This window comes from Alligator mississippiensis, chromosome 1 (genome assembly GCF_030867095.1).
Source record: "Alligator mississippiensis isolate rAllMis1 chromosome 1, rAllMis1, whole genome shotgun sequence".
Taxonomy (NCBI): domain Eukaryota; kingdom Metazoa; phylum Chordata; order Crocodylia; family Alligatoridae; genus Alligator; species Alligator mississippiensis.
In genome coordinates this window covers 131,387,441-131,412,686 of record NC_081824.1, presented here as the reverse complement: position 1 = coordinate 131,412,686, position 25,246 = coordinate 131,387,441, and the positions used below count along the sequence as shown (strand labels likewise).

Here is a 25,246-nt window from a genome sequence, read left to right as displayed (position 1 = left end):
CCAGCAGACTCCAGCATCACATGTATCATCGCCCCACGCTGCAAAATGGCAGCAGGGACACTTTAACTAAAGCTCATTTGACGAACTTTAGCTAAAGCATCCCCACCACCATTTTTCAAGCCAGGAATGCTGATACATGTGATGCTCCAGGCACTTTAATTAGAGCAGCTTTAATTACAGCAGCCTCTCAGAGCTGCTCTAATTAAAGCACCCCCGCTCCTGGAGCCTGTGTATAAACTCCCTAAGAGAACACTGGCTTACCCTGTTTAATAGTCCATCTCCTGGTTATGGCCAGTCTATGAATCTTTAGCATAAGGGAGGAAGAGAGAGAGAGAGAGAGAGGAAACAGAATACAGTTAGTTCTGCACTGAGGGTAAAAATCTTTCCTGACCTCTGTGGGTGAATGGCTGAAACCCAGAAGAATGAGATTTGATTATAATCATTGTCTTAATGCAGAACTCCAAATGTTATGAGCCTCTTGAGGGCAATGCAGACAACCCTGTTCTTACCAGGATCCAGGAAGGAAAGGGTTTCTGGATTCCGAGGCTAGAAGTGACTGCCAAGAAAAAGTTCAGTATTGTTTACTAGGAAATAACACTTCTATAACATTTTTATACCAACTGATATAATTCCATAGCAGGGACATACGTTTTGCATCTGACTGGGTTTTTTTACTGTTATCTTTCATATCTGCTGCTTTTAAAAAAAGAAAGAAAAACATTTTCATTTTGCTCACTCTGAAGGAGACTTGAAATTTTCAAAGGACATTTACAAGTAAGTTTTTGGGTACACTTACATTTCCTCATGTTGGAAAACTTTCATTTCCAAATTCCAGTTTACTGGCATGACTTATAGGTATCCAGTTTACTTTTTCATTGTATGAAATATGTAACAGCAGAATATTTGTCCCAAGATGCAACAACAAATGATTTGGTAGCCTGCAGATTTTGTCTATAACCATAAAGTTTTTTCTGTAACTTTATCCTTTAACCATAAGCTGAGTGATAACGTTTACACTTGAACCTGCACATTTGTGTGGATATAAAAATATATCCTTCCAGCTGTGTTGTAGGGCTGTGCGAAATTTCAACCAACATTTTGTGTCGAAGCTGTTTTGACACGTTTTGAGCTTGAAACAGCAAAATTGAAACAAAACAAAAGGCTTCAAAACAGCTTCAAAATTAAATGAGGGCACTCAAAACATTTTGAAAGTTTTGAAATTATTTGAGTTTCAAAGCAGCCCAGTGGCGGAAGGCAGGGGAGAGCCACAACAGCCTCCTGTCATCCTGTGCACAGATCCAGGGGTCCACACCCACAGGAAGCATCCGGCACAGTCCCACAGCCCTCCCGAGGGTGCGAGCCCCCAGATCTGCGTGTGGGATCACAGGAGGTTGTCACTGCCAGTAAGTGACACAAGTTTTGCTTGTCATCACCTTAAGGTCAGTTTTCCCAGAAACCCCGGACCTATCCCTTGAAACTTGGCAGGCTTCATGCCCTCAGAAGGGGCTACTATCCCCACAGTTTTCATCCAAATCAGCCAAGAAATGACAACGTTATAGGCATTTTCACAATTCTCCATTATAGCTTATGGGTGAAACGTCAAAACACGTCGAATCAGCTGAAGTTTCAATGAAACAAAATGGAACAGTGCTTTGAAATGAAACAAAATGATTAAATGAAACACTGTCCCTTTGAAACAGTGAAACAGAAGGTGAAACAAAATGGTGCTGTTTCACACAGCCCTACTGTGTTGTAGCTTCACAGGCAGAGGTTGCTGTCTCTAGCTCTTATTCCAATGAAGTATAGAATACATGATACCACTCAAAAGGTATTCATTTCAACTAATGCTAGGAGAACAAGCTGAATGTATGGTGTGCCAAGTTAAACGCATCCCTTTAGGTTTATAGTTTCTTTTGCAGAAGCACTTCCCTTCTCTTGTGTCATTACATGTATAATGTAGGTGCTTAATTCAAAGCATACTTAAATTAATTAAACACACACAGAAACTTTCAGTAGACTACACTAACTTGAACCATGGAAAAATACTGATTTCTGTTAATTTGAGGTGATAAGTATTTTATTTAGGTGCATACCTGAAATCTGTTCTAAAGTTGCAAAGGGGGGATTGTACAAGCTAGACTCTGCAAGTGTTACTGCTCCTGCTTCTCACAATTCTATTTCCAGTACTAAAGTTTTACTATGAAACAATTTCTCAGAACTATATTTATCATAGGTTGGCGCTCAGTAGTTAGACATGAATTCCTGTTATCTCATAGAATCATAGAGAAGCAGGGCTGAAAGGGACCTCCACAGGTCATCTAGGCCAAACCCCTGCCTGAGCCAGGATCATCCCCATCTCAAGCATTCCTATACACATCCATTGTGTAACCTATTAGGAAGACTACACAGTCAACCATGACATAAAACCTCAAGACATAACACCCTAACATAGGTAAAGCAGGAGAACAATGGCAGACAGTGTCCTGCTGCTGCAATGATTGTTAAGATATGCTCAAGAGAACCAAAGAAGAGGGCCATCCACACACCATTCCCCCACTACAGAAGAAAGGACTGCCTACAGTCCTTACCAGTTTGACTATGGGGTAAAATTCCTTCCTGCCCCCAAAATGTGGTGATTGGTCTGAGCAGATGGGCAAGAGCTTTTAGCCGGGAATCTTCAGCTTCAAGTCCCAGCAGAAGCATTGGCACGCCCTGGTCAAAATCCCCAGCCTTAGCTGCAGTTAACATCCAATGCCTCTGAGGCTTATAAAAATACACACGTACACATCTGGCACACATAGCAAAAAAGATGTGGTGGAAGGAGGGGTGGAATTCCCTACCTGCCCCATGAGGCAATTAGCAAAGCCAGAAGTATGGGAAATATCCATAGTAGAGCATAGGCAGTTATGCCTTAGATCATCCCTGACCAGTGGCTGTCAAAACTTTTCTTGGACCTCTCCAGTGATAGAGAATCCACAACTTCCCTAGGCAGTCTATTCCAGTGCCTCACGGTTCCACCAGTCAAGATGTTTTTCCTGGTAGCCAATCTAAGCTTGCTTTGCAGTGTCTTCAGGCCATTGACCTAAGTCTTATTCTTTGCAGCAAGAAAGAAAAGGTATTTTCCCTGTTCTTTACAGCAGCCCTTCAGGTATTTGAAGACTACTATCACATCCCCTCTTAAGCACCTTTTCCACAAGCTGAACATGTTTAGTTCCTTCATTCTCTTCTCATGACTTGCCTTGCTAGCCCTTTATCATTTTTGTTACCTGTCTTTGCACCCTCTCTAACTACTTGTGACAGGTTTGGGTCCCATGAGTGGCTGTGGTGCCCCCTGGTGGCCAGGCAATTCCTGCCCTGGCTCTAACTCTAGAGGCCTTCATCTCCTTTACTTTCCTGCCACACCATTGATTTAAAATTTGGAAAGGAGGAAGGCTGCCTGAGCAAGCACTCCATTGTTCCCATGTCGGGCTTCAGCCTTCTTAGCCCTGGCCCTTTTTGCTCTTCCGGAGACCTCTAGCTCTAGTTCACGGACTGAGCTTATGGTTTCCCAGCTTCTTGTCTGTCTTCCAAGTCCTTATCTCAGCCATCTCTCAGGCTGCTGAACCTTCCTGGACTCTCTCTCTGTCTGAGCCTCAGGCTCTAGGCCTATCTGTTCAAAGGCTTTTGACTAATGCCTTCTCTTGGGCTGCTGAGCCTCCCTAGGCTCTCTGGGATCATGCCTTATGGGCTCCATGAGATCACCTCTCTGAGGGTGCTAGGTGCTCCCCTTGCAGCTGTTATAGGATTGCCCCTCTCAGACACTATGGGATTGCTGTGCCCCCCTTGCAGGCACTGTTGGACCTCCAAGACCCCCTTCATGGTCCCTCCAAACCGCCATTAGAATGTTAAAGATAGAATATTCATGCTTTTGGTGTGGTTATTTGACCACTGCATCACTGTAAATATGAAATTTATTTTATATAGCACCTTCTGTCTGTGGTGTCCAAAAGAAGCTCATGTAATCATATTACATTACATTCCAGTGTGTTCCAGAACTATACATCAGTACTATATTCCCCATGTGGCTTTGGTCATTCAAAACTGTGTAACTGAAAGGGAATGTTGTCACTGCAGCTATCTGCACTATGCTTTTCTTCCATTCCAAATGTACCTTAGAAGGGCACTTTAATTTCTCCCTAGGCATCACCAAAGATGAGAGAGAAATGAGTTTCTTTTTTGTGTTTAATGCTGCAATTTGTAAACTATTAGTAATGTCCCTTCTCACTGCAGTTTGTGCTAGCATGCAATCCAAGTTCAACTTTTTCTTACCAAGAAAAGAAAATGATAGTCACACTGACATTCTGCACCACATATTCCCCATTTTTAGTGACAAATTTGACAGTCTAAAAACTCTGACTGGCAAGTTTGACAGTCTAAAAGAATTTAGCTGCTATTCAGGGAGCTAGCCTCATTTTATTTTCATAGTGATTACTTTGTTACAAAACTTTGTGGTTTTCATACAGTGTTTCATAGCTGCTGTTTCATCCATGAAATATGCTACTCTGAAGAGATCTGAGTTAAATAACATTATTTCCTTTTCCAACAGCAGTTTAATTAAAAGGAATGGGCTGGGCTGGTGCAAGCACAAAGGCACACGGTGGACAGTTCAGAGGTTGCAAGTTTGAGGCCATAGCAGACGTGCTCACAGTACAGTCTGTCAGATTCCAAAGAATCTGCAAATTTTCCTAAATACCTTGTCACAAAGACATGAAAAAAGGAAAGGAAAGGGCTTGATCATTGGGTGCTTTTTACACAGGTGGAGATAAGAAATCGACTTACTAACTTTATGAAGATATTGTTTACTGGAAAGATAAAGCCATTTTTGAAATTTAGAACAAAAGGAAATCAAAGGGGAAATAGTAAGTGTGAAACTAAGACAAACAATCGAAGGAAATGCCTTTCAGCAATCATTAAATGTTCACTTTAATGCACCTTGTGTTTTCATGGGGTTTTGACCACAGGATAATTGCAGAATACCTATGTATAAATTAAATCATTCTGGGATGTAAATTATAAACTTAATTGCTTTCTGTCCAGTGCATATGTCACAAACCCATCCATGGGGGGACACCCAGAGCCCCAAGTTTCTCTCCATTCATCCCATGAAACAGACCAAGATTTCCCTGAGCTAGCTCCCTATCCCAGCACCTCAGTTCCTCTGCCTTTACAGTGAACTCTGCAGCTGCAATGAAGCATCTCTGACAGTCTCATGTGGCCCTCTCTTTTGGGTTATGGAAAAAATTATAGGTCTGCCTCTCTGTAGAGACAGTTAGCCTGAAATAGCACTCACCCAGAAATCACTTTTTCCACCAGCAATCAGGAAAGAGACAAACAGCAAAAGGATTTATTACATACGATGGAAGAATTATGCAACCAAAACAGATCACAGGGTTGGGCATAGACAAGTAAAACAAATATAGGTTCCTACACTCTCATCAGGCTACCCCTAGCTTTCATGAGAGTCACTGCCAGAGCTCTTAGCAATCAGCTTTCCTGATAACTGTACCAGTCCTGGTAACTGGGGCCAGTGAACCCTCAAAGCCTGAGATTCAAAAATGATCAGTGTAGACTAGCTAGGCTCCAAAAAGCGTGCACGGTAGCCACCCAGTTAGCATTATTCTAGTGCTCATGAATCACCAGAAGCCTTCAGAAAGTTCTGGTGTACCTGGGGTACTTGGAGTCCTGCTATCTTAATGGACCATTACTCACAGATGCCTTTGCTATCTTAGGCCCTATCACAGGCAGACACTGGCACAGAATGCCCATCCTACCAGTGGCCCCTTCTACCTGCTATTGTGAGTAACAGTTTTCCTGGCCTTAAAAGACAATGGTAATAATCCATTCGACCTAGTCCTTGAGATCCCTGGCTAAACCATACCCAAAACCATAGAGATGCATAGCCCAACACAACATAATCCATAGAGTAATAACAATAGCATAAATGGATACAGCATAACATGGGCTTTCCAACAAGACAACACATGCTATGTCAGTACAATAAAACACAAGAAAACAATTTTGGGATGCTGCGAACTTCAAAACATGACAGTGTTTGTGACAGTGTACATTATCATTATCACTGAGCAGAGAGAGGTAGTTAGCAGTGTTAGTATGAAGGCAGGCAGATGGTAAGGTAGATATGCATCTTACAGACTAACTAAATCAGAGATGCATAAACTTTTATGAGAAAGAGCTCGCTTCATCAGATCATAGAATCATAGAAGCATAGAAAGAAAATGAGGGTTGGAAGGGACCTCAGAAGGTCATCTAGTCCAACCCCCTCCTCAATGCAGGATCATCCCCAACTAGATCATCCCAGCCAAAGCTTTGTCGATCCAGGTCTCGAAAACCTCTAAGGATGGAGATTCCACAATCTCTCTGGATAACGTGTTCCAGTGTTTTACTACCCTCCTAGTGAGAAAATTCTTCCTCATATCTAACCTAAACTTCCCTTGCTGCAACTTGAGACCATTGCTCCTTCATCTGCCATCATCTGCCACCATTCAGAACAATTTAGCTCCATCCTCTTTTGAACTTCCCTCAGGTAGTTGAAGACTGCTATTAAATCCTCTCTGAATTTTCTCTTCTTTAGATTAAATAAGCCGAGGTCCTTCAGTTTATCCTCATAAGTCATGTGCCCCAGCCCCTGAACCATTTTTGTTTCCTGTCTACAACCTTTCTGTAGTAGGGGGCCCAAAACTGAACACGGTCCTCCATATGTGGCCTCACCAGTGCTGAATAGAGGGGAATAATCACTTCCCTTGACTTGCTGGCAACATACTTACCAATGCAGCCCCATATACCATTAGCCTTCTTTCCAACAAGGGCACACTGGTGGCTCATAATCAGTTAATTGTCCACTGTAAACCACGGGTCCTTTCTTGAAAAGCTGCTGCCCAGCCAGTCGGCCCCCAGGATGCTAGTGAGCTCCTGCTTATGAAAGCTTATGCTTCTCTGATTTAGTTAGCTTTTAGGGTGCATCGCTACCCTGCCTTCTACATTACTGTCATGACCCAAAGGTCTGATTTTTTTTGTGTGTGCTTCGGCACTAAGAATTATCCCCGCGGGTATACAGCTTCATTGCACGGAGGAGTTCTGCTACGCAGAGAACCCGCTTGCAGGGAAGTGTTCCCGCCACTTTGCAGCGATCTTTGCAGGGTGCATTTCCTTTGCGGCACAGAAATGCACGGTGCAAAGGTTTCCCGCTCGCCGTATGCAAATTTGTGCCCCGCAATTGGCTAGTGCTAAATTATTCACACATGGCGGCTAGCGATTGGCCTGCTAGCCGTATAAGAGGCTTGAGCAGTTTCCGCCCAAGCCGAAGAGGACTCCGCATCCATCTCGTGGGGACTCTGGGTGTGTGCGGCAGGGTAATAGAAACCCTGTGTGTCGCTCAGAGGAGTTTGGCGGCCTGATCCACCGCCCACCTCTTCCCGTCTTCGCCTACTATAAGACGTAACGACGAGTTTAATGCGCGCTTGTCCTGGACATCCGGAGTTTGTCTGCATGGAGCCTAGCAACCTCCACGTGATTGTTCGTGTTCTGTCTGCGTGGAGCCTTGCAACCTCCACGTGTGTTCATGTTTTTTGTTGTAACCGCAACTCAAGCAAGTTCTCAGCCTACACCACGACCATCTCGGTGTAAGTAAAATAATCTTAAAATCAACCGTTACGTGTCTGTGCCTAATTCTAGCTCGGCGCCTGCCCTCTCCGACCCGGCCTGCCCGGGCTGCTGGCCACAGCCCGCGTGCAGAGCAACGTAAGCGACCCGGGGTCAGACCCGGCGCACACAATTACCTCTGGTGATCTTCAGGAAAATTGAAGACTACAGAAGAATATGATCTGACAGCCAGGTATATTTTAAAGGCCAGATCTTCCAATCCTTGTAAACATTTGCAAAGATACTATGCAAAAGAAAATAACAAAGTCTCTGGTCCTCATTTTCATGACCGTTCATACTGGGAGTGTCTACACAAGATACTACGTTGCCACAGCATAGCTCGTCACTTTGGTGACATAGCATCAGCTAGCACTAAATGTGGCACTGCTGCTACTGCACAGTAGGGTTGCAGTAGGGCTGCTACTACACAGTTGGGTCAAAAATGACCCATGTGCTGCCAGGACTGTGCAGTACCAACTGCAGAGTTAGGGGCCTGTGTAGAGATGCCCACTGAGTACATGTAATACCAGTTTGGACATTATACAGCCTTCCAAAACATTCCAAACTGGTTACTCAGCAAATTGGCTAATATTATGGCCTGAGTGAGGATTATTTGCTGAAAAAGATAAGCAATACCACCTCCCGTATTTGAAATAATATTCAATTTGACATATTGTTTGTTCAGCAATTTACCATAAAGTATTTATTTTTATCTTTAGCAATAGACAAAAGAAGGGCACAATAAAGGAAGAAGTTGAGTTTAGAAGCATTTGCACCTCTGTGTTTTACTTCAGAAGTGGGGCTTGAATAAAACCAAGAGCTCAAGGCAATTCTTAGATGAAGACTCCAAAATTCAGGCCAAGCCCTCTTTGTCTTACTCACAATTCTGGACTAATTGTTTGCAAGACAAGCAAAAAGGAGACTCTTGGCATAATGGGGACAACAGAGGTGTAGCAGAGCAGATATGAAGGGAAGTGTAGGAAAGGGAAAAGGAAATGGAAGGTTTTAGGAGACTGGACAGTGACTGGGACAAGAAGCATTTTGCAGGGATGAATGCTGTGAGGCGGGGTGAGGGAGGAAGAGAGAGACTAAGGCAGAGTGTTGTTTAACCCAATGCATTCAAAAATTGCAAGTCAGTTCCCAAGAATATCTTGATATATTTTGTTTTCAAATAATAGATTTGGAGTTCTTTCTGTTTTCCCTTGGGATTTTTGAGTCTTTCAGACATACTTGCTCCACATTTTGGAACACTTCTCTGCAATCATGAAAAATAAAAAAAAATTTTAAAAATTAAATCTGAGATTCTTGTGGCTTTACTTGATTCCAGTAGTAACAGTTTTAAAAACTAGAAATATTATTAGAGGAAAAAAATATTAATAATAATGGGAGTTGGAAACACCTGGACTTGGAAAACCCCAGGATTTTGCAGGATGAGTGTGTTAGGAAAAAAGAGGAGACAAAGGTGCCCTAATGGAAGGGAAAGAAACACTGGAGGAACTTGTGCATATAAAACAATGGTGTTCAGACATGCAGCCCTGCAGCCCAGGTGAGTGATGCACACACACCAGCCTGATTCTGCATGCTGGATCTGGTCTGATCCCACATGCTGGATATGCCTATGGAATGACCCCACAAACTGTGGACCAGTGATCTAGCATGCCATGTCATCTGGGCCACTGTGCTCCCCATGGGTCTGTATTATTGGCAGCACAGGAGCAGCAATTAATGCTGCCACCGCCCGCCTACTACCAAATTCCAGATGACACAGCTCCACTGGCTGGAACTGACCTGTGAACCAGAGGTTGACCATTACTGATATACAGGGTCTAAGAAGATTTTATACAAAGAGATATCTGGAAGGGAAAGCAGGAGTTAATGGGATAATGGCAGCTCAGCATAATGTCTGAAGTCTGCAGCAGCATCCAAAGGAACCTATTACGATCTTTGCTATAACAAGAGAGGTGAGGAAGCCAAAGGAAATGCTGGAGGGGGGGGGGGGTCTTATTTCTTATTTAAGGAAGGCTTTGTTGGAAGGAGTTTGAGATTCTGGTGAAAGGAGCGCTGTTGTGGTACTTCTTTGTCTGATTCCTCCAAAGTAGGCATGTCTACATACACAATTAATGTGGTAAAAGCTTACTGCACAGGAAAATACTGTGCAGTAAGCTTTCCCTGGGAGTGTGTCTACATGTCCGCTTGTCAAGAGCAAATTTGTTTCTGGCAGGAGCAGTTCAAGGAAGGGTTACTCCTGCCCTGCTTTTCTCCTATACAGCTGCTAGGGGGAGCTCTAGACTCCCCTGGGTGCTAGCCCTGAGCTGGCAGGGAGCACCAAGGTCAGAGAGTGGGGGGAGTCAAAGTTAAATGAGCCCAAACCAAAGGAAAGTCCAGTAATTAGCTATAAGGTGATGATTTGCCCCCAAACAGGCAACAAGAGAGATGATCTGTTTCTTCCAGCTTCTCAAGACAGCTGGGACATAGCAGCAGTTCTTGTCAGAGAGATATTTCATTCCTGAAGCATGTGCTGTTAGCTGTTCCACTTCTTTCTTATAGCCTTAGTTCAACATCTTCAAAGCATTCTTGTAGTTGTGTAAATCAAGAGAGAGTCCCAAGCAGTATTTGACAGGAAAATCCTGTTAATCAAACTGCTCATTGTTGGTAATCAGAAAGTTCCAATTTGAATGAATTACCTTCCTCAGTGACAAGAGGTTATCCATTTCTACCAAGTTTGGAACATATCAAGAAACTGATTAACAATCAGGAAAAACACAAGGTTTGGGGGAGTGTCCTTGGAAAATCAAGGGAACCACTAGACAAAACAGGAGTAAATCAGGGGCAGACAATTATCACGTATGGAGAATGACTCTTCCTGTATGTAACATGAGTTAATTGCAACAGAAATATTTGCCATACTAATTAATCAAGGATATACATTTCACATGGTTACATACCAGACAACTAGGAGCCTGCTATATCATCATGAATTGTAAGATAAGATGGAAGTGATACCTCATTATTTCTTCTCAGATGGCCTAGCCATGAACTTGCATCCTTTTGCACTATACAGTTAGCATTTTAACTTTTGTGAGCAGGCCCCAGCTTAACATGAGTTTCAGAGTCATCAGAAGGGACAGTTCTCCCACCTGCAGCTGCCTTGGCTGAGTGGGAGCAATTTGCTCCTGGTCAGCTAAATACCCATGCGCTACTGAGCATTAGCTAATGCACAGTAAATCTACTACCTCAATTTAGAGGTAGCAGAAAACTGCGCATTAGTCTATTTTAATACATATTAGCTGCTACTCATGGTTGCATAGTGCTGCTTTACTGCATAGTAGATTAATCTACTTCACAGTAAAGATACTCAAGTAGATACACCCAGTTATTCCAATATTCATGAAGCCTAACTAATCCACTATGTTTTCTTAAAATGGCCCATCTCACTCAAACCAAAACTCAGCCAGTTTTGCCAAATGATAACCTTTTAATGAGCATGGCTTGAGTTTCATTTCTGAAATGAAATGCAAGGGCCTTGTTAGGTCTTGTGCTGTAAGCCAAACAAATGTTAATTGGCCTAGTGTTGTTCAGCTTAGTGAACCAGTCATGCAGTAAGGCAAAAAAGCTGCTTTGGATGCCCTTCATGTGTACAGCTGTGACTTGCCACTGGAGACTTGGTGAACAGAGGCATTACTAGGAGCAGGACCTGTTTGCTGCTCCTACTGGGCAAAAAGTGGGCCCTCCACTGTCTCAGTGAGGAGTTGATGTGTCCATTTCAGCAAAACCAGAGAGCTCCAGGGCTGTAGTCCTGGAGCTTGCTTGTTCTGTGCTCCAAAGGGGCCTGATCCTTTTTTTCTCTGGAGCTCAGGTGGCGCCCGCCACCCCACACCTCACCAGCCAGGCTGCCGGCCAGCCGGGCACCACCTGAGCTTTGAGGGGCCTGATCCCTTTTTCTCCAGAGCTCAGGTGACGTTTGCCCCCCTGCCAGGGGGGGAGGGGCGGGGGATGGGAGGATAGCTGGCCTGGGCAGTTGTGGGAGGCACTGCAGCTGCTGGGTGCTCTGAGCCTGTGGTGCTTGATCCGCCTGATGTCCCTGGGAGGCAAGGCACTGACCCCAGCGGCACTGAGCCCTGGCATCCACGCTCGTCCTGACTCTGGAGGGGACACTGTACTGTGGGTACTGGAGGACTTCAACTTGGTGAATAGCTGTGGAATGTGGCCACACAGTAATAGAACAGGAATAAAATTAGGCGGATTGGAGATAATCCTGCACTGGAGTGGTGCAATTTTTAGCCAAATAATGAGTGCTTTAAGCTATTTAAAAGGTGTTAACATGCAGCAGTTCCAGGGATTTAGAGCTCCAGAAGCTGCCTAAACTTAATGTGTAACAAGACCTCAAGATTAAGCCAGTGCTGGTAGAACGGAATTACTTAACAATGTTTTACTAAACTCTAGTTCAGTTTGGCACTTTTATCTATGGTCCAGCAGATGGCACTATCTGACTACTTTTTTGTGCACTGCTTGATGACTAAGTTAAAAAAGACAGAAGGCAGGGTGGGTTTGCAACTTATAGACTAAATAAATCATAAACGTATAGCGTAAGCTTTCACTATCAGAGAATCTGATGAAGTGAGCTCAAGTTCACAAAAGTTTTTGCTATACACCTCTGATTCAATTAGTCTATGAGGTGCATATCTGCCCTGCCTTGTACCTGACTTCAGACTAATGAAACTACTTCTCTGTGGGTGTGTCTATGTGTTGCCCTGCAGCAACGTTGTTACTGCACTGTGCTTTAGTACTTCCTTTTGGATGTACTAAAGCACAGTGCAGTAATCACCCGTACTGCGCCATTCATGCAGCTCACGGTTATTTGTGCTAACTACTTCTTCATGGCGGCACGCTATAATGGGGGAGCACACCACTACAGTGAAGTAGCTGCTGGTGAAGTAGCTGCTGGTCATGTGTAGGCACCCATGGATGCTACGTAGAGATAGCTCATTAGCTACAGTGACATAGTGTCACGTGCAAATACACCCTATGTTAAATAAATGCAATTACTTCTGGCTATATATCATCTGCATTAATTTTTTTGACTTTCAGCATTGTACAACCAATGCTATTTTTAACTGCTGAGCTAGCACTTTTACATACCTATGAACATGAAATAACCCTGTTATCCATTTTAATTTTAAAATACTAAAGTCAATAGAGTTCATAGATGTTTTATTTATTTTCTTTAACAAAATAAAATAAGAGATGCACGTTTGTGTAAACAATTTCTCCATTTTTCAAACAACTCTGTTCATGACTTTGAGTTTTCAGAAATGTTTTCTGTATTTAGTAAAGCTATTAAAGCACAAGTTGATGAAATAACACAAAAATAAGCATTAAAATCTCCAACTTTAGTTTCTGAAAAATTCTAACATGAACTTTTACGGTCCTCCCCTGCCATGTGTTAGATTGAGCTCCATCTGTTCATTCTCCTGGGTAGTGTGTGTGTGTGTGTGTGTGTGTGTGTGTGCACGCGCGCGCACACGCACACATGCATGCATTTTTTTTCCAGTTCTATTTAGGAATATCTCTAGTGCTATAGCTCCTACACCGTGCCTTGCAGGACAATAAAATAAGCTAATTGCCAGTGGTGACATTTTTTTCTATATAGCATCAAATTCCTATTCTATTATTTCATCCCATTATTGTCAGTTTAAAGAAAGTTACTTGTTCTTGGTATAGTTTATGAAATTTGAGATAGTTAATTTTAGAAGTGATATATTTGTTATTGGTTAGCATTTTTCTGATTCTATCCAGCTTATTGTCAAAGTTTGTTAGCCCAGATTTTGCCACATTAAAAAAGTAATATAGATAAAATATCATTCATTCAACACATAGTGTTGGCATTGATGACAGATACACGTAATCTGAGGAATTACAGATTACAAGTAATCTGATGAAACCCACAATAAGTACACTTTTTCTATGTCCCGCAGATGGAGATTAAAGGTGGCATTCTCTTCTTTCCTGGTTATCTAAGGGTCCAGATTTAGTCATTTAAGCAATCATCCCAGTGCCAAAGATACTACTTACATACAGGTTGCCATTCTATTGCTCCACAGATACAACACAAATTATCTAGAACTCTTAACTCAAAAAAAGTACTTTACAAACTACAAGTGAAATATAGACTCCTTTTAGGTAGGACATAGCAAATGTTTAACAGTATATAATACTATACTACAATTTAGGACAAGAAGAAAGTAATGAATCTACAACTGAAACTGCAGAGGGGATGGAATGAAGAGAATTTAATTACTCAGACTGAAACTTGGCAAGAACATCAGGCCTAACACCTCCACTCTTGTGAAGAATGAGGATTGTTACTCATATTTCAACTGAAAACTGGCACAAGAAACAGTGGTGTAACTTCCCCTATGTAGAAATATTGATACTTTAGCCCCAAAAATGCTACCTACCAAACCATCAACAGAATTTATTGTATTGGATCATCTCGAGGTTTGTAATATTTTGTTAATACCCAGGAGCTGAATTTGTCAGAGGAGAGGGAACAGGTTAGCTAATGGTGCATGTCTACAACTCAGAGTAGGCTTCTAGAAACATCACCTTAATTCTTAAGGCATCTATTAGCATAAATACTCCCATATTAGTAATGTAATATCAACCTGTCATGAACTGGGGGTTCATGGGGAGTCCCGCATGATTTTTTTACTTTATTTTACTAATCTGACATGTGCAGTCTCTATGGAAAGATAACATCAAGCCATATTTAGCCTTATCATCCTTATGTTTATAGGCATTGTGTGCCAAGCAGGCAGGCACTGCTGTTGCCACCTGCACTGCTGGGCCAAGTTCCTCCTGAGCCACAGCTAGAGGCAGGGGGTGAGTTGGGCTGGGCACTGCTCCTCCTGTCTAGGGCAGGGATTGGGTGGGGGCTGGGTGGGGTGGCAAAAGAACACTGCTGTGAGCACAGCCTGCTCACATGTGTGTGCTTGTATGTCTGTGAGAGCACACCTATGCACGCACACATATGCATGCCTATGTGACACCCCCTGACCCTGCTGCCTATGTTGCCTACCTCTAAGTCTGACTCTATCTTTTAGATCTCATGGAATAATCAGGGATAACCAATATAATCTTGTGAAGAGATCTGTATAACGGTTGTGACATACCCTGGCCCTGAATGCAGTTTGGGTGCACCTTTGAAACATTCAAAGGGTGCTTCCACACTTTTGGGGTTCTTCTCTGCACCAAAACCTTCCCTGGTATATGCTACTTCATCACTGAGAACCAGATAAGATATGCAAGAGGCCAACTCCTTGTCCTGTGGTGCCATAGCCCTACTTGTCTTACTCAGGCCTTTCCAGCCCTTAGCACAGGGGATTTTGCCAGCTAGTAGGATCACACCCTTGTCCAATCACAAACTCAGAAGAGAAAAAAACAAACAAAAGAAGATATCCTAGCAAGTAGCAGTTCTTATCCTGCATTTTAGACCCAAGAATGCAATCTTCACCCAGCTCAACAGCTGGGGGACTCCAGCATTTCTTTAAACCCAGGAAAAACTGAAAATACAACTATGCTTAAAGTACCATTGCCTAACAGGCTATTCATGTACATCACCTTTTCAGTTATAGAGGGGCTCACACTATGCTTATTACTCCTGCCCCCCAAAGGTGCATGTTTAGCAGAATGTAAGACTGTCCTGATCTTATTAAGACTGGAGTAGTATGTGCATCCTTTCAGACATGCAGATTCATTGCTCCAATATACTGTCTCTTTCCTGATTTCCACTCAGCATGAAAATATTTTTAGATGTTACTGTCATTCTGGGTTGTGGACACAGTCTAGTCAGGGATCCAGGTAGCAAGTAGTATCCAGGGATGAGCTAAGTTAGTAAGCCAGGAGGTCAATTTGACAGTGTGGTCTAGGAACAAGCTGAGTCAGGAGGTTAGGAAATCAGGTAGAAAGTGGAATCAGAGAGCAAGGCAGGTCAAGAGATCAAGTAGAGAGCAAAGTGAAAGAACAGGATGGGTCAAGAAGCCAGGAGATCAAGCAGAGAGTGGAGTCGGAGCACAAGCCAGAAAGAATAGCAAGGCAGTCTGAGATCAGGTTGAATCATGTTTCCCAGACACTGTTCCTGTGCAAGGGTTTATATGAGGGAAGGACCCAGCCACCCTGGTGACAGGGAGTGGGCAGAGGGCTAGGCCCTGCTGGTACCTACGCAGGCCATCGTGGATCATTCTGGGCAACTTGCTGTAGACTAGCAGGTTAAATGAACAATTGGACCAGGTTGAGACACAAAGGTTGAGACTGCAGCCTGACTGTTACTCATGATACAGCTTTTTCTTTAAAATATAAATTTGTCTTTTTGTAGGAAGGTCTCTCCATGATTAAACATACACATGTCAGATGCTGATTACTGCTTTTAAGCCTCTCCTTTGGTGCCAAAGATACTCACTATTTATCCTTTGAAAATCATTATAATACTGTGCCATCCCGGGCCTATTATACAATATAAAAAATACTTTGTATATTAAGTTCCCACCAGCACTCCTGCCTGCTTGCCTCTTCCTGCTGCAGCGCTACTGACTTGGGGAAGGGTGGGGGAGACACCAAGAGAAGGGAGGGGGATGCTGGGGGCAGGGGGGGAGGGTGATGGGAAGGATACCAAAATACAATTTTGCCCAGGGTGCCATTTCCCTAAGGCCAGCTCGGCTAAGACATTGTGGTTACATGTAGTCTGTCTTGTCTATGTAGGTACAATTTTTCTAATGTATTCATCACTGTAGCATGCACATTTTGTCTGGCTGTTTTCCTGTTCTTATATCCCTATTTGTAATATCCATACCTTTATTAAAAATGTCAGTTAGATGGACGTAAATCCCTTTTGTTTGTCTACCATTAAGCCCTTAACATTTATTAGGGTTGTTTTAAAGATGCACTTCTAATGATACAATGGAATGACCATGCATTCATGTAAATTTGATTTGGAAGCTAGGTTAGTACTTTTAAATCCTGTCCCTCTCAATTGTTCATAGCATGGGGCAGGCCCTTTTTTAAATGATGCCAGACATCATTGTTTATGATCTCTGAAATGAATTTCTAACAGAATTTGCCATAAAATGAGATCTCAAGGAACCCCTAGTCCCATTCTAATATTCAGTTTATGTACCAATTAACACAGATATCCTGTTAAAATAATAATTTTTTACCAAACAGCAAGAGCTGCTGAAGGAAGTAGCTGAACATATCTCAGAGTTCCTGGCAGTAATATTTGAGAATGTAAAGAGGAAAGTAGAAGTCCCAGAAGACTACCTTTAGAAACTGGGGGAAAAGGGGAACATATAGGCCAGTCAATTTGACCTTAATAACTTGGAAACTGAGAGAGCAAATTTATAAAGCAGTAATGTTTTAAAATATCTGGAGATGAGGGTATGACCTTTATGCATGGATAGAGAGTAAAGTGATCAAGATTGCACAAGATATTAAATTGCTAGTGGTAGCTAATTTTTTGAGGCAGAATTCAAAATTCAAAGAGATCTTGATATATTGACAACAAAATGAAATTCTACAAAAACAAATGTAAAAGGCTACAAATAGAGAAGAGAGATCAAATGCACAAATACAGAATAGGGAATACCTGGTTTGGCAAGAGCCTTACTAAGAAGGATTGAGTCACAAATATATCTGAGACAACAATGTGAAGTTGTCACAAAAAATATTGCATAAGCAGAAACATTGCAAGTCTTGGGAGAAGATTGTACCATTCTATCTGGTCCTAGTTAGGCCTCACCTATAGCTCTGTGTTTGTGTCCAGTGCTTTATAAGACAAATACAGAGAAATTGGAAAAAAGTCTAGAGGCAAGTGATAAAGATGATAAAAAGATTGGAAAGCAAGCTGTATAAAGAAAGGTTGAGAGACTATGAAGAAAGGAAATTAGAGGGGGACATAATAGCAGTTTCCAAATATTTGGAAGCCTTTGCAAAAAAGATGGAGTAACATTACTCTCTGCTGCTACGGAAGGTAGGACCCATGGTGATAAATTCAATTTGTAGCAAAGCAGATGTAGATCACATCTCAAAAATCTCTTCCTAGATGTAAGAACAGGAGGACAGTGGAACCAGCTGTCTAAGAAAGTTGCTGGAATCCCTTTTGTTGGGGGGTTTCAGGAAGAGGCTGGACAGATATTAATATGGCATGGTTTAGGAATAGCTAATCCGTCTTTTGTGCACATTTGCACGATATCAGGGCTGTCCAACTGGAGGCCTGTAAGCTGCATGCAGTCCATGAGTAGACTCTGGCATTCAGTGGGAAAGGGCCTGGGGGGATCTGTGACCCCCCTGCGCAGGCTGCCCAGTGCAGAGTGGGGGGCATGCTGTGCCAGCACAGACCACATGGTGCTGGGGCCCTGAGCTGCTGGTGCAGCCTGAGTAGTTGTGGGGATCCCAGGGAGGCAACCCTCTAGAAAGTTGATTGAGCTGTGTTCAGGCCAGATATAGTGCATCTATGTCATGTGTAGCTTCTGGATGCACTGAAATTGTGCAGCCCTGAAGTAGATCGCCCTCTAGCTTCCTTCCAAGCCTATGATTCTATGAAGATGCTCCATATAGTAAGGGAGGTAGCAATACAGCTGCTGAATTAATTTAAGGATAGCTTAAATGTTAAGTCTGGCTTTGTAAGCCCTGACGTGTGTGTGTGGGGGGGGGGGGGCACTTTATGGAAAGAAGCAACGTGTTACTTCAACCTGGCTCTGCAGCATCTCTATAGATTGCGTGTTTTAGTGGGACTTTTTGGTGTTTTTTTATCTAAAGCTGATTCAATCAGCTATTAGATAAAAGTGCCAAAAAAGCCCCATTAAAGCACCCCATCTATACAGATGTTGGGAGAGCTGGGTCGAACTAATGCATGGTCCTTGAATACCAGTATAACTTATGCAGTTATAGTAGGCTAGACTAGTAGGCTAGTAGCTTAGTTCTTTCAACACTAATCTCTTATAACTGTTGTAAGCGCTAGATTCCACTGGCCAAGTAAATGTACAGGTATCTTTTATTGCCTAAGAGAAATGTTTTATTCTGATCCTAACAAACACCCTGATTCAGGAGATCCCCTCATCAGTAAGAGCAGTTAAGTATGGGCTTAACTTTAAGCATATTATTAAATCCCCATTGGAGTCAATGAGATTCAAGAATGCATTTAGAGTTAGCATGTGAATAAGGATAAGCACATATGTACATGGTTTTCTGAATTAGGGATGGAAGACATTCCTCAGAGGTCCTGACCATAAAATGGGTGCAATGGACCTAACAGAAAGTGATACTGTCTATGTTTTTGTGACAAAGCAACAATTTTTCCTTTAATTTTGAAAATTAATTATCATTTTAAAGAGAAACAAGATTATCCAACCATAATCAATATGCAGAAGTGAGAAAGACGCCTGGGCCTTCAACTCTGTTCAGTATTTTCTTTTACAGAGTCATTAGACAGTAAAACTATCTGAAGATCTTCTATATTCATAGACTCCCCTTGCCCATAACCCCAGCAAAGCTGACTGTGTTGGTGAATCTCCTTTTCAGTCCTACTGTATTTCAGCAGAAACAATCTCACTTCCTTTGGGACAAACTCTCTGCAAACACTCTGTTGACAAACAGATTGTCAGTTTTTTGACACAAAAATGGACAAACAAGAACAAGTAGAGAACTGCAGCACCGTTTCACTGAGGTGTTCAAATCAAGTCTTCTTGAACAGAAAAGATACAAATAAGCTTGGTTATTTCTCCCAAATCTGAAAAGTAGAACAGTATGAGAAAAGAAGGTTCAAGAAATACTTTTTAAGAAGGGCTACCAAATCACATTAAATGCTATTTATTAAATGTCATTTGGCAGTGAGAAAACAAGCTGTAAAAGTAGTGTACTTTTCCAAACACCATGAGTTTCTGTGAGATTTCTGTCACTCCTCTGGCTGAAGTAAAAGTGTATATCAATGCATTGCAACATGAAACTCTTAACTGCCACTTGGTTTAATCATTGAACATGTTCCTTTGTTGGGGTGGTCTTTACCTTTGAGGACGTGTGATGGTGATGTTTTGCCTGAGAGCACTCAGAAAGAAAGAGCGCTCACAACCACATTATATTTTTCTGTGACATACAAAATGAGAAGACTCACAAAGATGAGCCAGATCATGGTCTCTGTTGCACCATATTAAATTTTGAAGTCAGTGAAGTTTTTCAGAGTTTACACTGTGAGAGTTAGCATAAGTAAGAGATAGAATAGGTCTCCATATCTGTACAGATGCAGCAAATAAAATAGTGATAAAAGGATAAAAGGTATACTAGTATACCTTTTCTAATATACTAAAAGGTATACTAATATACCTATCACAATATAGTGATAAAAGATTAAAAGGTATACTAATATACTTTTTACATATTTACATACTTCTACGCAAATAATAGGTTATGGTAGTTTAATGTCTAACACTGTTAAAGAGTACTATTCCCTCTGTCTCTTAATTCTCACATTCTTGAATCAGGAAGATGAAAAAACCTCAACATTTTTCTGAAGGAGGCAGAGCAAATAAGGAGATTCTTTACCACAAAATGTTGTGTCTTAAGGGGAAACTCAGTTACTATGTCATCACCCACTTCCTCTTACCATCCATCTTCTCTGCTGCAACCAGCATGGTGTAAGGTACAGCAGCAAGATTGCTACCAGCAATTGAATAAAAAAGAAAAAAAGACAGAAAGAAAAACAAAGCAGATGTTAAAGGATCCCTTTGTACACAGATACTTGAAGAAGAACTTTTAAGGAAAAATGTCTGTGGGAGTGTTCACCATAGTGAACAGAGATTTTGGTGGCCTGGTGGAAGTGACCCATACTGTGGCTACCCAGACATAGACACTAATGTTGTACAAGGGATTGCTGCAGGTCACAGAGCATCCACTCAGAGGTCTCTCTCCACCATACAATGTCTTGCCTCCAGCTTTATGGCTAGGTACATGGCTGTATGCCCTGTGACTAGGGCACATGCTGAAGATTAGGAGTGAATGCTGGAATGGCAGCTGGAGCACATCTGCTCTCCAAATCTAATTTTAAGAATATAAGAAGTGCCATATTGGGTTGGACCAGAAGTCCATCCAGCCTAGTATCCCATCTCTGACAGTGGCAGCAGTAGATGACCTAGAGTGAAAGTGTGTGTAACTGGGCATATCTAGAATGATCTATGGCCTGTTCATTTCCCTCCCTGGCATCCTCCATTACTGGTTCAGAGATGCCAGGTGTAACATCTTCAACTGTTTGGTTTAATAGCTATCAATAAAGCCATTGTCCATGAATTTGTCTAATGCCTTTTTGAACCTGGCTACACAATCTGCCTCTACAACCTCCTGTGGCAGTGAGTTCCACAAGATAAGTGCACACCGCTTAAAAACCATTTTCTCTTGTTAGTTTTAAACCTGTCTCCAATTAATTTCAATGGGTAATCTCTAGTCCTAGTATTCTGGGTCTTGCTGCATAACTGCTCCATTTTTGTCCTACTTTCTACACATTTCATGATCTTATAGGCAACCTGCCCCCCTGCCTTTCCCTTTTCAAATTGTAGAGTCTTAGTCTTTTTTAGTCTATCCTAGCATAACAATTTCTCCAGACTCCTGATCATTTTGGTTTCACTCTCCTCCACCCTTTCTTATTCTAATACATGCTTTTGGAGATGTGGAGACCAGAACTGCACACAATATTCAAGACATAGGCACACCATGGATGGCATATGGCATGATGATGTTTTCTACATTTTTTTTCAGTTTCCTTCTTAATGATGTTCAACATTTTATTTGCTTTCTTGGTCACTGCTGTACATTATGCTGATGATTTTAGGGAACTATCTAAAATGACTCCAAGGTCTTTTCCTGGGTCGTAACCTCTAATTCAGAAAATAGCATTGTGTAAACATAATTCAGATTATTTTTTCCTCTTTACAAAAACCATGTTGATTCCTCCCCAGCAGATCATATTTGTACATGTGACTGATGATTTTATTTATTTTTTAACTTTCTCTAGCCAGCCAAATAACCCACAGTCCCACAGTGCAATCATGTGGTGTTGCTCCAGGGAACAGCAGTGGTTCTCAACCTTTTAGACACAAGACAACCCTTGGAAAATCCCAGCTCTTAAGTTTTCACTCTTTTATTTTGACTACAGAAAACTAACAGAGCAATTCTTCAGTTGCAAAGTACTCAGAAAGACCACAGGTAAGACTGTTTTTAACACAATTGGATTCCTATTTGAAAACTGGGAGTTTACCATGTGAATCATGTTTGGACACCTAACGGTGCCAACATTGTGTGGCACCTCATAGCACATTGGAAAGGATCTTTAAGTGCCCCTCTGAGAAACTCTATGCTAGAGCTTTTGAGAAAGGTGAAGAGGGAGATATTTCAGCCGCATACTCCTCCTTTTCCTTCAGTAAAACAGAACAGAGGTGACCAAATGCACCTAATAAGAAAAATATCCCCCTGCCTTTCGCATGAAGAAGCATTTAAGCAGAACAGCATAAAAAGGGGGAGAGAAAAAAAACCCACTAAAAGAGAAAAACAATCCAGACAAACAAACAAATGAAAAGGACCTCTGCAATCCCTTGCAAACAGCTAGAACAACATTTTGCAATAATAGCACATAACAGTGCAGTAATACTAATGGAGGAACCTTGTGGTCATATTATGTAAGTCACATCTCTCTGCCCTTCAAATGGGGATGCTGAACTCATCAATATTTGTAAAACACTTAGAAATCCACCACAAGGTCTCTATAAAATGCAGCCAAGTATTGTGTGAAGAAGTGCTCTGGAGCATTACTGTGCAATGCTTGCTCTTATTTTTAGCAGGGCCTGAAGCCTGCTTTTCATATTGCAGGTGCAGCTGCACAGCTGCAAGTACAGGGCAGCACAGAAATGACAGGGCAATTATACCCAGCCAGACGCTTGACAGTTTAACTGGTGAATCAGACGGCTTGGCCCATCCAGGGTATGGCTTGGTGGACCTGGCAGAGGTAGGGGTAGCCTGAAGTCAGGCAGAAGGCAGGGCAGATTTGAACCTTACAGCAGAACCAAATCAGAGGTAAGGAGCTGGGGGATTGCCTGTGAGGTTTGGGGCCAGCCTGTGCTGGGAAAAGGGGGGTCTGTGTTCAGATAAGCTGCTCATCCCCTTCCCTTCTGTGTGTGTGTGTGTGTGTGTGAGATGAAGATATGGATGGTGTGTGTGTGTGTGTGTGTGTGTGTGTGTGCTTGAAAGAACATGTGTGATGGGGATAGGGATGTGTGTGATGGGGATGAGGTGTGTGTGTGGGAAGGAACATGTGTGTGTGATGGGGATAGCAATGGGTTATGTGTGTGTGTGTGTGTGTGAAGGAACATGTGTGTGATGGGGATAGGGATGGGGTGTGTGTGAGTGATTGCATGCGTATGTGTGGGAAGGAAGGAACATCTTTGTGCGTTGGGGTTAGGGATGCTGGGGGTGTATGTGTGTGTGTGTCTGATTGAAGGAACATGTGAGTGCGGGAAGGACTATGTGTGTGATGGGGATAGGGACATGTGTGTGTGTGTGTGTATGTGTGTGTGCATGGGAAGGAACATTTTTGTGTGATGGGGATAGGGATGTAGGGGGGTGTATGTGTGTGTGTGTATGTGCTTGAAGGAACATGAGTGTGGGAAGGATTATGTGTGTGTGATGGGGATAGGGACGTGTGTGTGTGTGTGTGTGTGCGTCCAGGAAGGAACATGTGCGTGTGATGGGGATAGGGATGGGTGTGTGTGTGTGCACGTGTGTGTGTGGGAAGGAACGTGTGTGACAGGGATATGGCTGTGTATGTGTATGTATGTACTTGAAGGAAGGTGTGTGATGGGGAAGGGGTGTGTTGGGGAGAAGGAACACGTCTGTGTGTGATGGGGATAGCGATGGGGTGCGTGTGTGTGTGGGAAGGAGCATGTGTGTGCAATGGGGATATGGATGTGTATGTATGTGTGTGTATTTGCTTGAAGGAAAGTGTGTGATGGGGATGGCGTGTGGGGGGGAAGGGACATGTGTGTGTGATGGGGAGAGGGATGGGTGTGTGTGTGTGATGGGGATGGCGTGTGGGGGGAAAGGCAGACGCGTGTGCGATGGGGTAGGGATGGGGCGCGGGTGGTGGCAGGACGGTGTGTGCGCGGGCGTGTGCCGGCGGGAGCAGCTCCTCCTCCTCCCCGCTCCGGACCCCCCCTGCGCGGGGCGGGCGGGCGGAGCGGGGCCGGGGCGGATGACAGCGCAGCCGCTGCCGGGGAAACACCGCAAGGGGCCGGGCGCGCGTGGCAGCTCCGGCTGCGTGGGCGGCCGGGGAAGCCCGCTCCGCTCCGCGCCCAGCCCCCGAGCCGCCTGCACCTGCCTGCAGCCGCCGCCGGCGCAGGGGAGGGAGGCCGGGCCGGGCGGCAGGACATTGTTGGTGGCGGTAACCAGGCAGCCGGAGCGGAGGTAGGGGCCGGCGGGCGGGCGGGCGGGCGGGCTGCGCGGGGCGCGGACACCTCCCTGCCGGGGCGGGCAGTGGCCTTTGCAGGCCCCTCGGAGACCCCGTGCCCCCCCTCCAATAAAATAAAAGGGGGCCTGATCCCCTCCCGCAGAGACTGAAATCAGGGGCTTGCCCTTGGGCGTGAGGCCCTGCCGAGCGGTGCTCGCGGGGGCATCCAGGCTGGCTGGGGGTCCCCAGGAGGATGCCTCAAGGGCAAGCACGGGGGCTCTGGGCAGCGGCTGGCTGAGGGGGAGTTTGGGCTCCGCGGGAAAAGGTTTTGGGGCTCAGCCGGCAGAGGTGGCAGAAGGGCTTCACGGCCGAAGCGTTAGGTGGACCAGCCGCGCTTGCCTGGACTGCCCGCATCCCGGTCTGTTACCCGGTAGCTGGCTCAGAGTGCTCAGCTCCAGGTTTATTAGAGTGGTCGGTGTGATCAAAGGTTTGATGCTGGCCTAAGGACCCCTGTCTGCACCCGTTGCAGTGCATGGGGCTCCTGGGGTGCTTGTCCCTCCGAGGAAAGGGCCCCCAGCCGGGTGCTGTGGGATGCTGAGGGAGGAAGTGGCTCTAGGTTGTTTCTCGTGCCAGCCAGCACCCCAGGAATGAATGCTGAGACAGTTTGACAGCAACTCAGGGACATGTTTTTCTGTTGCAGTCATGATGATGATCAATTTCTTGCCATCCTTAGGGCATCGGTTTCACAAAACGAAGTCTCCTTTTCTAACATGTAAAACCGCAGGTCTAGGTGGCCAGCTACTGCTGAGCTCCACTAGCGTGACTTGGCTGGATGGCAGGTCTAGGTGCCGTGTTGACTTAATTATAAATCCGACAAATGCTTTTGTAGAATGACTCTTGTACCAGACCCGAAGTGATAACTTACATGCCCAAATGTTTGATGAGGTACCATATTGTAATCCTTGGAGCTATTCATTTTTTTTCTTAAAGCAACCAGCCATTATCTTGTGGCGTATTTGAAACATTACTTAACGAAGCACAGGAGGCATTTAGTAATATATTTCAGCTGAA

The 25,246-nt window shown here is 43.7% G+C and overlaps 1 protein-coding gene across 1 annotated transcript in view; it reads left to right on the top strand.

Annotated features, from left to right (window-relative positions):
- Positions 1-24,105: 24,105 nt before the first annotated feature.
- SYNE1 (spectrin repeat containing nuclear envelope protein 1) overlaps positions 24,106-25,246 on the top strand; it is a 535,576-nt gene continuing 534,435 nt past the window's right edge. Inside the window, exon 1 of the mRNA XM_059714126.1 lies at positions 24,106-24,192. The gene's annotated coding sequence lies outside the window, so the exon portion shown is untranslated. The remainder of the gene's footprint in view (positions 24,193-25,246) is intronic.